Source organism: Chiloscyllium plagiosum, unplaced genomic scaffold (genome assembly GCF_037043375.1).
Source record: "Chiloscyllium plagiosum isolate Xiang-an unplaced genomic scaffold, Cpla_swu_hap1 HiC_scaffold_15, whole genome shotgun sequence".
NCBI classification, from domain to species: Eukaryota; Metazoa; Chordata; class Chondrichthyes; order Orectolobiformes; family Hemiscylliidae; genus Chiloscyllium; species Chiloscyllium plagiosum.
Genome location: NW_028270153.1, coordinates 45,744,159 through 45,760,217, shown reverse-complemented (window position 1 = coordinate 45,760,217; position 16,059 = coordinate 45,744,159). Strand labels below are relative to the sequence as shown.

At 40.2% G+C, this 16,059-nt stretch overlaps 1 protein-coding gene across 3 annotated transcripts in view; it reads left to right on the top strand.

The window, feature by feature from the left end:
- ripor3 (RIPOR family member 3) overlaps positions 1 to 16,059 on the top strand; it is a 237,847-nt gene that overhangs the window by 30,908 nt on the left and 190,880 nt on the right. Inside the window, exon 1 of one of the 3 annotated variants that reach the window (XM_087994935.1) lies at positions 12,051 to 12,194. The exons of the other annotated variants lie outside the window; for them this stretch is intronic. The gene's annotated coding sequence lies outside the window, so the exon portion shown is untranslated. Of the gene's footprint in view, positions 1 to 12,050; positions 12,195 to 16,059 lie in introns of those variants that run through there. 3 annotated transcript variants of the gene reach the window in all.

Genomic DNA, 16,059 nt, shown 5'->3' with positions numbered 1-16,059 from the left:
AAGGCTTTTAGAAATTATTATTCACAAAACTACTGGTCTCTTGAAGAAATGTTGATGAATGAAGGAGAGCCAATACAGATTTGTTAAGGACAATTCTTGTTTCATAAACTTCTTTCTTTTTTTGGATGAGGTTATAGAGAGTATTGATATGTTGTACATGTATTTTCAAATGACATTTGCCGTGTAACAATTTGATTGGAAAGTTCAAGAACAAGAGGGCAAGGTGATTGGCAAAAGAAGCAGTGGTGACATGAAGAAAAACATTTTTACACAGTGTAGAGTTAGAATCTTACTCTCTCCTTGAGAGTATAGCGGTGGCATATTCAATAATAATGAAAATAAAGATGGGTAATTGTCTAAAGCAAAAGAATTGGCAGAGTGGAAGGGGAGTTGTAGTGTTCAGCCACAGTGGGGTGGAGTTGGTTGGTGCAGGTTCCCAGAGATGTTCTCTGAGTGCAGGTCCTGGGCCTCCTCCATCGCCAAATCCTCACCACCAAACGCCTCATATTCCACCTTGGGACCCTGCAACCATGCAGGATCAATGTGGATTACACCAGTTTCCCCTCCCCCCACATTATCCCAGTCCCAAGTCTTCAATTTGGCACCTCCCTCCAGACCTTTCCCATCTATCCGCTCCATCCTCCTCTCTGACCTATCACGTTCTCCCTCACCTTCATCTACCGATTGCATTCTAAGCTAAATTCCCCCAACCCCACCCCCCCCTCCCATTTATCTCACTACCCCCTCAGCTCACAGCTTCATTCCTGATGAAGGGCTTATGCCTGAAACATCAATTTTCCTGCTCCTCAGATGCTGCCTGACCAGCTCTGCTTTTCCAGCAACATATTTTTGACTCTGATCTCCAAAGTCTGCAGTCCTCAATTTCTCCAATTGATTTTAACCCTACTGTGAAGCCTCATCCAAAGATGCCTACTTTGAGGAAGTTTTCCTCCTCTCTCTACAAGGATCTCAGTGAGTCCACCCACCCCACGCAGGTCTTCTCCTCTGCCCTGAAGCTTTTCAACCATGTCCTGAAGCAGACTCATAGAACATCTCTGGGACCCTGGCACCAACCAACCCCACCACCCTGTGGCTGAACACTTCAACTCCTCCTCCCACTCCACCAAGGACGTATAGTTCCTGGGTCTCATCCATTGCTAAATCCTTACCACTCGACGCCTGGAGGAAGAATGCCTCATATTCCACCTTGGGATCCTACAACCGTACGGAATCAATGTGGATTACACCAGTTTCCTCATTTCCCCTCCCCTCTTATTATCCCAGTCCCAAGCCTCCTGACCTGTCCATCACCTTTCCCACCTACCTGTTCCACCCTCCTCTCTGTCCTGTCACCTTTTCCTCACCTTCATCTAACTATCTCATTCTCAGCTACCATCCCCCCCCCCCAACCTCAATCCCCTCTCAGCAACATCCGGCCTCTACAGACTTCATTCCTGATGAAAGGCTTATGCCCAAAAGGTCGATTCTCCTGCTCCTCAGATGCAGCCTGACCTGCTGTGCTATTCCAGCATCATACTCTCGACTCTGATCTCCAGCATCTGCAGTCCTCACTTTCTTGCAAGAGGGAACACACATGCACAATGGATTATTTCCTCCCTTGACGGCACAAAAACAATTTAAAACTCAGTTATCACACTATTAATTCAAGAAAAAAAACACAAAGTTAATTGTAATTAATTTGGCAGTAATTCAGATTGGTCATGCTCTGGCTTTCTGAAAAATCAAAGTACTAAACTGTATTACATTAGGAATGTAGTTTCAATATTTACTCTGGATTAATTTTTGATTTCAGATCCTTCACTCTGAGGAAGTGCTAGGTATTACCCTACATGGAGAAAAGTTTGTAGGAATGTGAACCTTGAGCTGCAGTTCTGCATTTTCAATTGTTCAAGTCAATGTCCTATCAATGGTGGTGGTGCTGGAGTTCGATTGAGTGCCTACTTCAGCTGTAATTTAACATTATCCTGACCAAAAACATCTCGGTGTCCCCCTTCCCATCACAGCCTCACTAATGGAAATGCACAGTCCCAAAACACCATGGAGGAAAATAAAGGAATTGATCTTCTTACAAGAAAGAATGTAAATTTGTTCAGTTAGCAATTGTTTTCTCATTGCCTCCCTTAAAAAGAAAATGCAGTGACCATCTCTGTTATTCAGGTAAAAACAATGACTGCAGATGCTGGAAACCAGATTTTGGATTAGTGGTGCTGGAAGAGCACAGCAGTTCAGGCAGCATCCGAGGAGCAGCAAAATCGACGGTTCAGGCAAAAGCCCTTCTTCAGGAATAAAGGCAGAGAGCCTGAAGCGTGGAGAGATAAGCTAGAGGAGCATCCATCTCTGTTATTCCCTGCTCCGTTAGTATTGTGCCAACAACTTTTAATTAAAAAATAAGCTAAATAAAAATATCACATGTACTGCTCCAAATTCTTTTTTATTCCAATGTTAATTGAGTTTTCACTTTTGCTTTAATGCTAAAATATTATTAAAGCGGAGACAGACGTAAACATATTTATTCCCCTCCCATGTTGCCTGTATGTCTCCATCCAAATCTTTTGTTCTGTACATTCTTGCTCACTACAATTTGCCTGTACTGCTCAAAAACAAAGTTTTTCACTGTACTTTGGTACAAGTGACAAATAAATAAATCAAACCACAAATCAAATCACTGGTCACAAATGTGCCTCCACGGTAGGCATTATCCATTTTCCATGCTTGCTAGTGCTAATCTACAGATTAGATGGCTTCAGGTGAGTGGTTTCAGAACTTGTTTTGAAAGGACCTGAGACCAGAGCAGATAAATCTGACCCTTATTCCCATCATAGCAAATGGAGAAATGAAAAATAATTCAGTATTTAAAAATCACAGAGAAAACGAATCAGTAGATTCCCTTGCATGTAGTGCTGAATAGGTGGGCTCACATTATGTAATCTTAAATAAATATTTAGTCTGTTCTCTTTAACATTGATACATCACCAAACTAAAACAAATGAGGGGCCCCATAAATATGAGGGTTCAAAGAATTTCTGAACATTGCACTGACATTTTGAGGTGCTACAGGATTTCGTCCTCAGACACCAACTGTTTACAATCTATATTAATGACTTGGATGCAGAGATAGAATGTACTTTAGCCAAATTTGCAAATGACATTATAGTAGGTAGGAAAAAGCTGCACTGAAGAAATAAGAAGTGTACAGATGCATCTGAATTGTTAAGTGAATGGGCCAAAATTTGGCAGCTTAACATGAAGTGTGAAGTTATCCATTGTGGTCAGAAGAATGGAAAGGCAATTTATTATCTAAATGGAGGGGAACCTCAGCATGTTTCAGTGCAGAGAGATCTGGGTGTCTTCGTGCACGAATTGCAGAAAACTAGTATGCAGGTACAACAGGAAATAAGGAAGGCAAATGGGTGGCATGGTGGCTCAGTGGTTAGCACTGCTGCCTCACAGCACCAGGGACCCAGGTTCGATTCCAGCCTTGGGCGTCTGTCTGTGTGGATTTTGCACATTCTACCTGTGTCTGCGTGGGTTTCCTCCCACAATCCAAAGATGTGCAGGTCAGGTGAATTGGTCATGGTAAATTGCCCATAGTGTTAGGTGCATTAGTCAGAGGGAAATGGATCTGGGGGGTTACTCTTCAGAGGGTCAGTGTGGACTTGTTGGGCCGAAGGGTCTGTTTCCACGCTGTAGGGAATCTAATATAAATAGAATTTTGACACTCATTGCCAAAGAAACAGAGTATAAAAGTATGGAAATGCTGCTGCAACTATACAAGGTGCTAGTGAGATGACACCAGGAGTATTGCGTATAATTTTGGTCCCCCTATTTGAGAATTGATGCAGTTGCATTGGAGGCAATTCAGAGGAGATTCATTAGATTTGATTCTGAGATGAGGTGTTTATTTTATGTGGAAAGATTAAGCAGTTTAAGCTTATACTCTGGAGTTTAGGAGAATTAGAGGAGATCTAACTGAGTTATTAAAGATGCTAAAGAAGGTTGTTAGATTTAGAGAGGATATTTCCTCGTCAATCTAGTCTAGGATATAGTTTTAGGATAATGGGTAGCAGAGTTAAAATAAAGATGAGGAAAATTATTTCTCTCAAAAGGTCGTGAATCTGTGGAACTCACACCCTAGAGTACAGTGGATGCTGGGTCATTGAGTAAATTTAAGAAGGAGATAGATTTTTAATTTGCAATGGGTTGAAGGGTTATGGACAGTAGGCAGGAAAGTGGAGTTGAAACCAAGATGAGGTCAGTTATGATTGTCTCAAATGGAAGCTCAAGAAGTTGAATAATCGAGTCATAGAGTCATACAGCACGGAAACTATCCCTTCCATCTAACCAGTCCATGCCAACCATAATCCCAAATTAAACTAATCCCACTGGCTGTGCCTGCACCAAATCCCTACGAACATTTCTTATTTATGTAATTATCTAAATGTCTTATAAATGTTGTAATTGTACCTGTATCCACCCCCTTCTCTGAAAGTTCATTCCACACAAAAAACACTCTTTGGGGGAAAAAAATTGCACCTCATTGTTTACTTCTAGTTATTTTTCAAAAATTGAAAAAGTCAATTGATTTCATTGTGAGAAAAACATATTAATAGTGAACATAATGGGCAAGAATTTGGGATTGATTGTTTGAGGAGAAAGTGAGGTCTGCAGATGCTGGAGATCAAAGTTGAAACTTTATTGCTGGAACAGCACAGCAGGTCAGGCAGCATCCAGGGAATAGGAGATTCGACGTTTCGGAAGGGCCTGTGCCCGAAACGTCGAATCTCCTGTTCCCGGGATTGATTGTTTCCATTGTTTGAATGGAAATGTGTTGCTGGAAAAGCACAGCAGGTCAGGCAGCATCTAGGGAACAGGAGAATCGACGTTTCGGGCATTAGCCCTTCTTCAGGAATGAGGAAAGTTGGTCCAGCAGGCTAAGATAAAAGATAGGGAGGAGGGACTTGGGGGAGGGGCGTCAGAAATGTGATAGGTGGAAAGAGGTCAAGGTGAGGGTGATAGGTCAGACTGGGGTGGGGGCGGAGAGGTCGGGAAGAAGATTGCAGGTTAGGAAGGCGGTGCTGAATTTGATGGATTTGACTGAGACAGGCTGGGGGGAGGGGAAATGAGGAAACTGGTGAAATCCGAGTTCATCCCTTGTGGTTGGAGGGTTCCTAGCCGGAAGATGAGGCGTTCTTCCTCCAACCGTCGTTTCGCTGTGGTCTGACGATGGAGGAGTCCAAAGACCTGCATATCCTTGGTGGAGTGGGAGGGGGAATTGAAATGTTGAGCTACAGGGTGGTTGGGTTGGTTGGTCCGGGTGTCCCAGAATTTCTACATTGGGGAGACTGGACGCCTCCTAGCAGAGCGCTTTAGGGGACATCTCCGGGACACCCACACCAATCAACCACACCGCCCAGTGTCCCAACATTTCAACTCCCCCTCCCACTCTGTCGAGGACATGGAAGTCCTGGGCCTCCTTCACCGCCGGTCCCTCACCACCAGATGCCTGGAGGAAGAACACCTCATCTTCCGCCTCGGAACACTTCAACACCAGGGCATCAATGTGGACTTCAACAGTTTCCTCATTTCCTCTTCCCCCACCTCACCCTAGTTCCAAACTTCCAGCTCAGTACTGTCCCCATGACTTGTCTGATTTGTCCTCCATTTCCACCTATCCACTCCACCCTCTCCTCCCTGACCTATCAACTTCATCCCCTCCTCCACTCACCTATTGTACTTTATGCGACTTTCTCCCCACCCCCACTCTCCTCTAGCTTATCTCTCCATGCTTCAGGCTCTCTGCCTTTATTCCTGATGAAGAGCTTTTGCCCGAAACGTCGATTTTGCTGCTCCTTGGATGCTGCCTGAACTGCTGTGCTTTTCCAGCACCACTAATCCAGAAAATGAATTAGATCTGGTGCCAGCTTGGAGACAGTATTAATACATGCACAATGAACTTCCTCCATAATTATGTTGAACCTATAAAACATGACATTGATCAGCATGTGAAACTGATTTGACACTAGCTGGTGCTAACTTATAGTTCAACCCTTCAAGTAATGCTTTCTCTTAATGTTATACAGCTACATACCCAATAGGCAGCAGGATGGAATCCCAGCAGCACTATTTAAAGTAATGATCAATTGTGCAGGAGAGTTGCTACTTTATTTCTCCCAGAGTTCCTGCAATTCTACAAGTTATATAGTTGCAAAAATTCACGGGGAGTGGTGTGGCATGAGAAAGAAGATCAGTATGAAGATACCATCATCTGCAATGGTTTCAGCTTTGCTTGTCACCATGGCATCAGCAACCTCTTTCCCAGAAGTAGTCAGCATGATCTCCTCTCAGATGTTTAAGACATGCAGTTATATCTGTCCCCTCCAATTAACTCCTGCTGGCTGTGCACTTCCTTCTCCTACAAGGCAAAACTAAGTTTGGCTTTGAATATGGTGCAATATATTTGGATAGCATAAATGTCTTTGTTGGATAGTTGTCAAGATCTGAGATGTGGGTATGTGGGCTTGTAACAGTATTAAGTATATGAAGATGCAATGGAGTGTATGAATATGAATTAAGAACTTGATCAATAGAAATTGTAATAAGTCAATAAAGAGTGTATGGTAAAGAGTGTCTGAAGTTAGTCGTGCAATCAATAAGATATAGCATATAAAGATGTATTCACTGATCACATCCAATATGAGTTCATTGATTTGCTTTGCCACCATATCCAAGTCCATGTGTTTTGAGTCCTGATATTGACCTCCATGGTTGTCTCTTCACACTGACGTCTGCACATTTGATCTGGATGGTCTCTTAGCTAAAAATCTTGAAGCTCCTCCTTTTGGTATCATTCTTTAATATTATCTAGGTCAGATACATTTCTTGTATTACCATTAAACTTTACTCCAGCCACACTGCACCACCCATTTAAGAGATGTGCGATGTTTCAAATGATTCATGTTCAAAAATTGCATAGACTGTCATTTTCAGTTTCAAGTTACACAAGTTACCCCATGTACATGATCACGACGAAAATGATCATTCATGAACAGAATCATATTTTAACTCTAGTCACTTCTAGTTTCATTGGATTCTATATATGTATGGCATAAATCGTGTATCTTCTCATGGTATATGTACACATTTTTAGTTGGCTGTTCATCTGGTATCAGCTCATTCCTAGAGTTATGCTCCTTCTCAGAGGAGTGCTAGTCCTATGATGTGCAGTTGCTGATTCCTTTCCATTGCAGGAGAATGGTGGACTTCTGCGAGTAATGATTGTCTATGCTCTACATTGGTGGGGGGATCACATCATCTTTCTCAGCTGCTTGCAGTGAAGGAAATCTTTCTTGTGTTGAACATAGTTATCTTTGGTGGTGGTGATATATCTGGTCATTCACTGAAAATGTTTGAAGTAAGGACTGCTGAACACAGATTATAAGCTACTACATGTGCTGACTTTTGTTGAGAGTTGAACATTTGTACTCTGATGTGCTGTTCAATGCTCATTTCTGGCAATGACTTGGCAGTTTTATAAAATTGAAATTTGGCTTTCTATCATCTTAACTTGATTTTGTCACTTTTGCCTGTTACGGCTTCTGGCTTTAATAGTGTTTTATTTTCGGAGAATAGTTTGGGTTGAGCAAATTGGGGAAGAACTTTACAAAACAGTTTATGCTTCCATCAAATTCTTGCACTGCTATTATATTTGTTGGTTGCAGCATCTCTGCAATAACTTTATGGGTGAAGCTTTTTCTCTGTCCATCAAGCATCTCCCATTGCATTTTATTTCTTTGTCAGCTTTGAATTCATCTGGCGAACTCTTTCTGGCAGTCAGGCTGCATTCCATTTACAGTTGACTTCTGACTATTGTGTGCTGTTTGCATTGATAATTTTCTGTAGCAGAGGAAGTGATGAATTATATGCACAACCACTTATATCTGCTGAATTATGTCAAGAGTATACCTCTCATTGTACTTTACCTGCCAATAACCATCCCTTCCAGAGGGGTAGTAAACATCTTTCTTAGGGTCAGGATTAACAATTTGTCACAAACTTGCTTTGAGATAGTTTGCATGGGATAGTGAGGTCTCTTCAAAACTTTATTGAAATCCTTTAGATTGATCCTTGCACAATTTTCCATGTTGTTTCACTGCTACCATGCTGCTAATCCAATCTATAGGCATTGCCATTTTCTTGATTACTCCCTTCTTTCCAATTCAAGTACCATAACTTTCAGGCTGGACTTGAGGGCATCTATTCCATTGCAGATGTTGAGTTAATCGCATACTTCCAACCACTTCAAGATATTATCAAAGACTTGTAAATGTACCTTTATAATCTTCCAGGATCTCTTCATCAGTTAATTGTTTAGTGACATGTAAAATGCTGCAAATGACATCTCGCATGTTAAGGCTCACTAGTCCAATCTTTGCATTTGTTTTAGCTGACAAGACTAAAACTTGATTAATATCTACTATCTGGAACACAGGAACAGGAGTAGGCCATTCAAGCCCTTGAGCCTGTCCATCGTTTAATGAGATCGTGGATGATTTGTTGCCTAACTTCGTATGCCTTGGCTCACATCCCTTAATGCCTTTCCTTTATAAAATCTAATCTATCTCAGTTTTAAAATGAACAACTGATTCAACATCAACTGCTGTTTGTTGAAAGGAGCTCTAAAATTCTACCATGCTTTGTGTGTACAAGTGCTTTCTAACATCTCCAGATGATCTGACTTAATTTTAGAATATGCCCCCATGTTCTATAGTTCCCTAGAATTGTCTGGTGAGCACATCTGCATTGTGGTCTCTGCTGCATGTGTCCACTTAGCATGAATGTCACAAGTAACATTATCGAGCCTTAACCTTAGCTTCAAGTATTTCATTTTGGTGTCATAACCTTGAACCACTTTACACAAGTCTGCAAAGCTCATGATGTTACACTGTGTCTAATCACAAAATGTTCACCTACAGGTACAGAAAACAAGTGATATATTCGCCTTTACTGTAAGTGGGTTTGGAGTATAAGTGTAAGGAGGTCTTGGTAAAATTATTCCTAATAATATGATTGCAACTGGCAGATCTGAAAAAGATGCCTTGAAACCTTGACCAGTGTTGAGAAAGGTTGTGTGATAACCCCCACAGTGTTTACAGTCTACCTGATATGGTCATTCATCTTATAGTGCCTTCTGGTGTAAGTATTTAATATTGCCTAGGTGCAAAACTATTTAAATTCAGTTGCCTCTGTCTCAGAACTAGACTAACAACCATAGATATACATGATGTATAATTTACAGATGGCTGTTGTGCAGTTGCCTACTCTGCACCTGATTTGTAAGCCACCCTCAAACTCGTCAGTTCCACATTTAAGAAACTTGTCCTGTCTTGAATGTTACCAATACAAAACCCATCTATCAACTCACAACCAGTCAACCAAATATTTGACTTCCTGTATATGCTGAAGGAGAATATATTGGAATATGGGTTCAAGTTCCACCTACTCCAGAGGTGTGTGATAGCAACTCTGAACAGGCTGATTAGAAAATACTTTGGCAGCCACCTTTCTTAAAAGGCTACCCTTCAGAAGGAGATTGAACACCAGATCTGCTGCATGAACCCAGCCTCCCACAAACTACGGGCGTGTGTGTTTATTAACAAAGATTTCTGCAAGGTGACAGAAGTCCATGGGTTGAATTTGATGGAAGTGTTTGGTGGGGAAAGCATTCTGCTTATTTCCAAAAGAAGAGTCGGTCCAAACAGATGACTTTAAACATGACCACCATGTAGTCATAGCGTGCTCCAGGGAAGCCTTATTAAGCTTAGGGTCAAAATTACTCAGTGGGGGTAAACAGTACCCTTGATAGCTACCAGCCAATCTGATTGCTAAACCAGAACTCAGTCATGACTTCATCCCACTTATAAATTAGTTGTGTTAAAGAAACATTTCCACCCTTGCTTGCTTGTTACTGTAAGATTTTCGTAAACAATAATTATGCCTCAGTTAAATTTCATAAACTATGATACTGCACAAAGCTTACTGATAGTGCATGTGGATTGAATACCTTAAGTGGCCAATAGCTGGCTGTTTAAAGGCCTCAAAAAGCTTCAAGGCAGTAACATTCAGATGCCAGTGCAGATAGCAGTTGTTGTCACCACACTGAAACCATGACTGTAAGTTAGTGACACATAAAAGTGTTAGATATATTCTATCAGCAATATCTCTATGACATCCTCCAGATTAATGGGAGGACCAATAACAGATGCAGGTGTCCCTTTTGATGGCAGCTCCACAGTATTCAGGCTACATTCCTATACAATTTTGATGGACATGTCCAGATGACTGAAAAGCAATACCACCTCCAGTCTTGCTTCTTGATTGTTAAATGGTCAGGTTTCCAGGTGAGGGCAAAGAAAATGCTTCAAATACATTCTGAAGCTGTCCTTGAAATGTGGTGGCATTGGCCTTAATGACTAATGCAAGCTTGATACTCATCAAACAAAATGACGGTAACTCGTTTATCAAGTTGCATCATGCTTTAAATCAGATTCACTCAATGGTGAGGGAGAGCAGGAGCAGAGAAGGAAGGGAAGGAGGTGAATCCACCACTGAGGACTCAACAACTTCACAAAAAATCCTACTCCATGCACTCAAAGGTATGTAGGTCAAGCATCAGACTGTTCAGTCACAGGAAAACCCTGGCAGAAGCCCACAACTCTGAGAAGATGTCATCCTTGAATTGAGGGATATATCTACCACTGCTGACAATTATATAGAAGTTCAATAGGACCATGATTTGAGTATTGAGAACAATTTTAATCTCCTTATCAAAGGAATATTATATTTGCCTTAGAGGAAGTGCAACACAGTACACTATATTGAATCCTAGGTGTGATGCCTGCTCTATGAGGGGAGATAGAGTAGGATTAACTTTATTCTCTGAAATTTGAGGGATAAGAGGTGATTTCATTGCATCGTTTAATATTCTGAGAGGAGCAAGCAGGAGAACAGTTCCCCTCTTTGGAGAAGTATGAATCCTGGGAGAAAAATTCATGAATGAAGCATCGCTACAAAGACCTATTTAGGTTCTCTGGAGGCAGGCAGTGCCTTGGTCCTGTACGGCCTACATAGCATTATCCATTGATATCATTGATTATCCATGAGTAATGCAGCGATCAGCCCACAGCACAGTCTGTATCTGTGGGAATCAATGTAACCTATGTAACTCCACATTCTGAACAAGTTTCTCCCCTATAGTCTCAGGATAAACAGTTATCGATTTAGGAGTGAGATTTAAAAAAATCTTAATTTAATAATCTTTAGAACTCTCTAACTCAGAGGTCGTGGATGTTCAATGAGTATATCCAAGAGTATAGTCAATGAGTGTATTAAAGATTTAGATTGATAGACTTTCAGGTACTAAGCATATCAAAGATTATGGGCAATGATGTGGACTTGATACAGAAGTTCAGGCACGATACTATTGACTGACAGAGCTGACTCTGTGAGTTGTATGGCCTACTGTTGTCTCTATTTCTTATTTTTGTATAGTGCCAAAGAAATGTTTGTTTCAAAATATTTACCTGTACAAGACATTAATAATTTCATACTAAAATTATACTACGCAATTTGCATGGATACAAAAGCAAAACTACTTCTCATCAATACAAACTGTGTATTAGAATGTACCCAATATAATCTCTGAGTTAGATATTCATCGAGAGTTTGGGATTTATCAGCTGCAGTCAACACAAAAATGAAAAAAAAAAGAGAAAAATGTAGCTTATTGTCAGGGCTGTAATCCCATTGCATATTTGTCAAGATTTTGTATTTATGAAACTGTTTCTACAAGCTATCTTACACTGGAATGCAATGTTCCTAGCAAACATCATCAATGGCACACTGCCAGTTGGAGTAATTTACCATTGGGAATTGAAAAGTTAACAGTTTGTGTTAAACTTCATTCTAAGTAACTCTCACAAAGGATCCCAGGGTTCATAGGCAAAGAGTTTACAACAGAGCAGGAAAAGAAGACGACAGAGACTAGTTAAGTCAGGAAATGCTAATGTAATTAAATCAATGTGACAATCTGAATAAAAGCAATTGCCGATTTATAAATTTTGAAGAATCCAGTATATCCTCAGATATTAGTCGTTCAAGCTTCGATATTTTTACTGGTAAGACCAAATGACTTCTTGTTTACTTATATATGTTGGATCTTGACCTACATGAATTTGTTTCTAAACTTGGAATGTTTGAAACATTTTTGCTATGTCTAACAATGCCACTCCAATTGATCAGAATCTGATGTTCCTTTACAGTCCACCAGCAAAGGGGCAGATAGAAGGCTTGTTAGCTTTGAAAGAAACTAATGGCATTATATTGCCCTATTGCTACTCCAACATACCTAAACATCAATATGCATCTTTCTGTTTAAATGAACAAAGAATAATGAGTAGTACACATTCTGATTTTCTATTTTGAGTACAACCCCCACTTCTAGACAAATTAGAATATTTGTTTTTGTTGCAAATCTGTAACTTGAGTCACATTGTATGATTGTACATGTTATATGACATTATTTATTCTGTTTGATTTGTGTAATGCAAGTCCTCATCTTTAGATTTTGTGTAGATTACTAAGCACAATACTTGTGTCAGAGTGGTACAAATGAGTGATACGAATCTCTGACCACTTCTTAAAACTGCACTTGTGTAGGAAGATGGAAGAAATAAGATTAATCAGCATTTGGGAAGCCTTCAAATGGGAGGATTGTATTCTGTTGGAAGTGCAGTTTGCAGAGAACGTACTCTAACAGGACTGTTGCATGGCTAGAAAAAGCTGACTAAACATAGCATAAGATCCTTCAACATCAGACTTACACAACATTCAGGATTCCTCAAAAAGAGGTTATCCCACAAATCAAATCCAGAATCTTAGCATTTCAGTACCAGAACAGCATTTTGTACAGAAGGAGTCATTGGACCATGGTCATTTATTTAATTACAATTACATGGATTCCTCATAGTTTAATTATATAATTAGCAATCCTTTTCCTCTTTATCTAATTTTTACATTCATATTTTCAGCTGTCATGAATTTCTGGCAATAATCATGCAAGGTTGCTTTTAATATGGATTAATATGGTTAAGGCTGGTGTCACTTGGCTATCTCCATAATATAAAAAATTCTGAATTACAATCAACAAGAGTACCACTTACTCATTTCTGAGTATTGTCTAACTCATCCTGTGGTCAGGTCCTTTAGCTCCATTTTGATCTGGAACAAGTTCAGTTATATTGCTGCATTTGCTTCATTGTCACTTCACGGTGATGAAGAGCTTGCAGCAGTATGAGATTGGGATTGTTACTTCCAAGACCACCATGGTTAAAGTTTGTGAGAGCAAGACAAGGAACACAGATTCAAACAAATAAAATATAAATTTCGGACATGTGTCCTTAGTTTCTTCTTTACTTGAAGTAATTTATACATAGAATGGCTTTCTAGATAGGATAAGAGGGGGGAAACTGTAGAATCATTTAATAGCTAATTGAATGCTTCATCAGACCAGAGGAATTGTGCAGATGCTTCAAGGATAGGGGAATTAGGACAGTCCAAATGACTTTCCTAATCTGTAATTGTACAGCAACATTGTAATTTTCCCATTTATCAAACATTTACAAACTTAGAGAATCAGTTTAAGCAGGTGTTTGTCAACTAGGAATTTCCACTTGTGGTCTATTACATTTAAGGTTTAACAGGTAGGAATAGAATCCTGTTTAAGCATGTCAATGGTCCATCTGGACATGAGTTGAATGCGCAGCCAGGCAATAAAAAAAGGTGGTGCCTAGCAGGAACTGATTCAGTAGCTTCCACCTTGAAATCTAAAGTCACACTGTATATACACCCAAAGTGATTCATCATCTTTGCAAAGTTAATACACTAAGATTAATTGAACTTGTGAGTCAAAACCAGTTCTCATATTCATTGCTTGCCTTTAGCAGTCCTTCAAAGCAAAGAGAGTGCTTGTCACAGAATACAGCCTGTGGCAAAAGCTTCTTTGTGGAATCTTTTAATATGGGAGGCTGTCGCACTGTAGTTGCCAAATGATTCTGGCTGACTCGGAAACTGTCCAGCTCCAATTGCCTGTCACTGATGCTTTTTTTTTGTATGATGTTTAGAATTTTCTTACTGAGAAACCAGTTAGAATGTTGTGTTTACTGCTGCCAGTGATGGTTGAGATAAATAGGTTAGATGCTTTTCAATGGAAACTAGGCTGCCAGAAAAGGGACTGGAAATGCATGTTGAAGGATGACATGAGATGGACTGATGGGAGATTTGTCGAGAGTGTACAAAAATTAGAGATTATTTGTGGTGAATGGGATGTTTTTGCTCTATATTCTGTATAATTTGGTGTGAAATACCATTTAATTATAAGCTGCTGAAAGCAAACATTTAAAGGTACTAATCGAACCAAATAAAAAGTTAATAGATAATATTTAACTAAGAAACTCACAAAGATGTTGGATTTGGTGAAATCCAGTGTTGAGATTAAATAATGCCAAAAAACACTGGATCAAAATAGTCATTGAAAATCAACTTGCAAGTTCTTTGAATCATTCAAAGTTTGTGCGAAGGTTTGTAGCTCGGGTGCTCGTTGTTGTGGTTCTGTTCGCCGAGCTGGAAGTTTTTGTTGCAAACGTTTCGTCCCCTGGCTAGGCGACATCATCAGTGCTTGGGAGCCTCCTGCGAAGTGCTTCTTTGATGTTTCCTCCGGTGTTTATAGTGGTCTGTCCCTGCCGCTTCCGGTTGTCACTTTCAGCTGTCCGCTGTAGTGGTTGGTATATTGGGTCCAGGTCGATGTGTTTGTTGATGGAGTTTGTGGATGAATGCCATGCCTCTAGGAATTCCCTGGCTGTTCTCTGTCTGGCTTGCCCTATGATAGTAGTGTTGTCCCAGTTGAATTCATGTTGCTTGTTGTCTGCGTGTGTGGCTACTAAGGATAGCTGGTCGTGTCGTTTCGTGGCTAGTTGATGTTCATGTATGCGGATTGTTAGCTGTCTTCCTGTTTGTCCTATATAGTGTTTAGTGCAGTCCTTGCATGGTATTTTGTACACTACATTCATCTTGCTCATGTTGGGTATCGGGTCCTTCGTTCTGGTTCAGCTATCCTTAGTAGCCACACACGCAGACAACAAGCAACATGAATTCGACTGGGACAACACTACTATCATAGGGCAAGCCAGACAGAGAACAGCCAGGGAATTCCTAGAGGCATAGCATTCATCCACAAACTCCATCAACAAACACATCGACCTGGACCCAATATACCAACCACTACAGCGGACAGCTAAAACTGACAACCGGAAGCGGCAGGGACAGACCACTAATACCGGAGGAAACATCAAAGAAGCGCTTCACAGGAGGCTCCCAAGCACTGATGATGTCGCCTAGCCAGGGGACGAAACGTTTGCAACAAAAACTTCCAGCTCTTTGAATCATATTTGCAATGCTTGCTAGATTTTGAATATATTGTGGCTATTTATCATGATTTTTTTTTCCATTTGAATAGGTGGTTAAATGCTACATTAGAGTTTGTGATTTGACATTCTAAGTGAATGTACTGAGACTCCACAATACTGTATTTGTCTCTCATCATGTTTCATTAAATTAATTCACAAATAACACCTATGTGCTTGTGATTTATGCTGGATCCTGTCTTAGGTTCAAATACATGGGGTCTTGAAGCCATCTTCTCCAACAAAGTAGTCATAAGTTAACCTGAATATGGTTGCACTGTTTTCAAATGGAAATGATTCGCATGTAATAATTTCAACATATGAAACAGACCATCGGTTTATTTGTTTGGGCAAATTAATATTAAACAGGTGACAGATCTGAAAGTAGTTAATCCTATCACTTTAACAAGAAGAGTATTAGAAAAGCTGCTTGTTGCACTTATATAACACAATTTTCGGCAAGGTTAGAATGACACTGAGCTGCACAAACAACCAAAGTCCCAACTTTGATTCCTGGACTGCC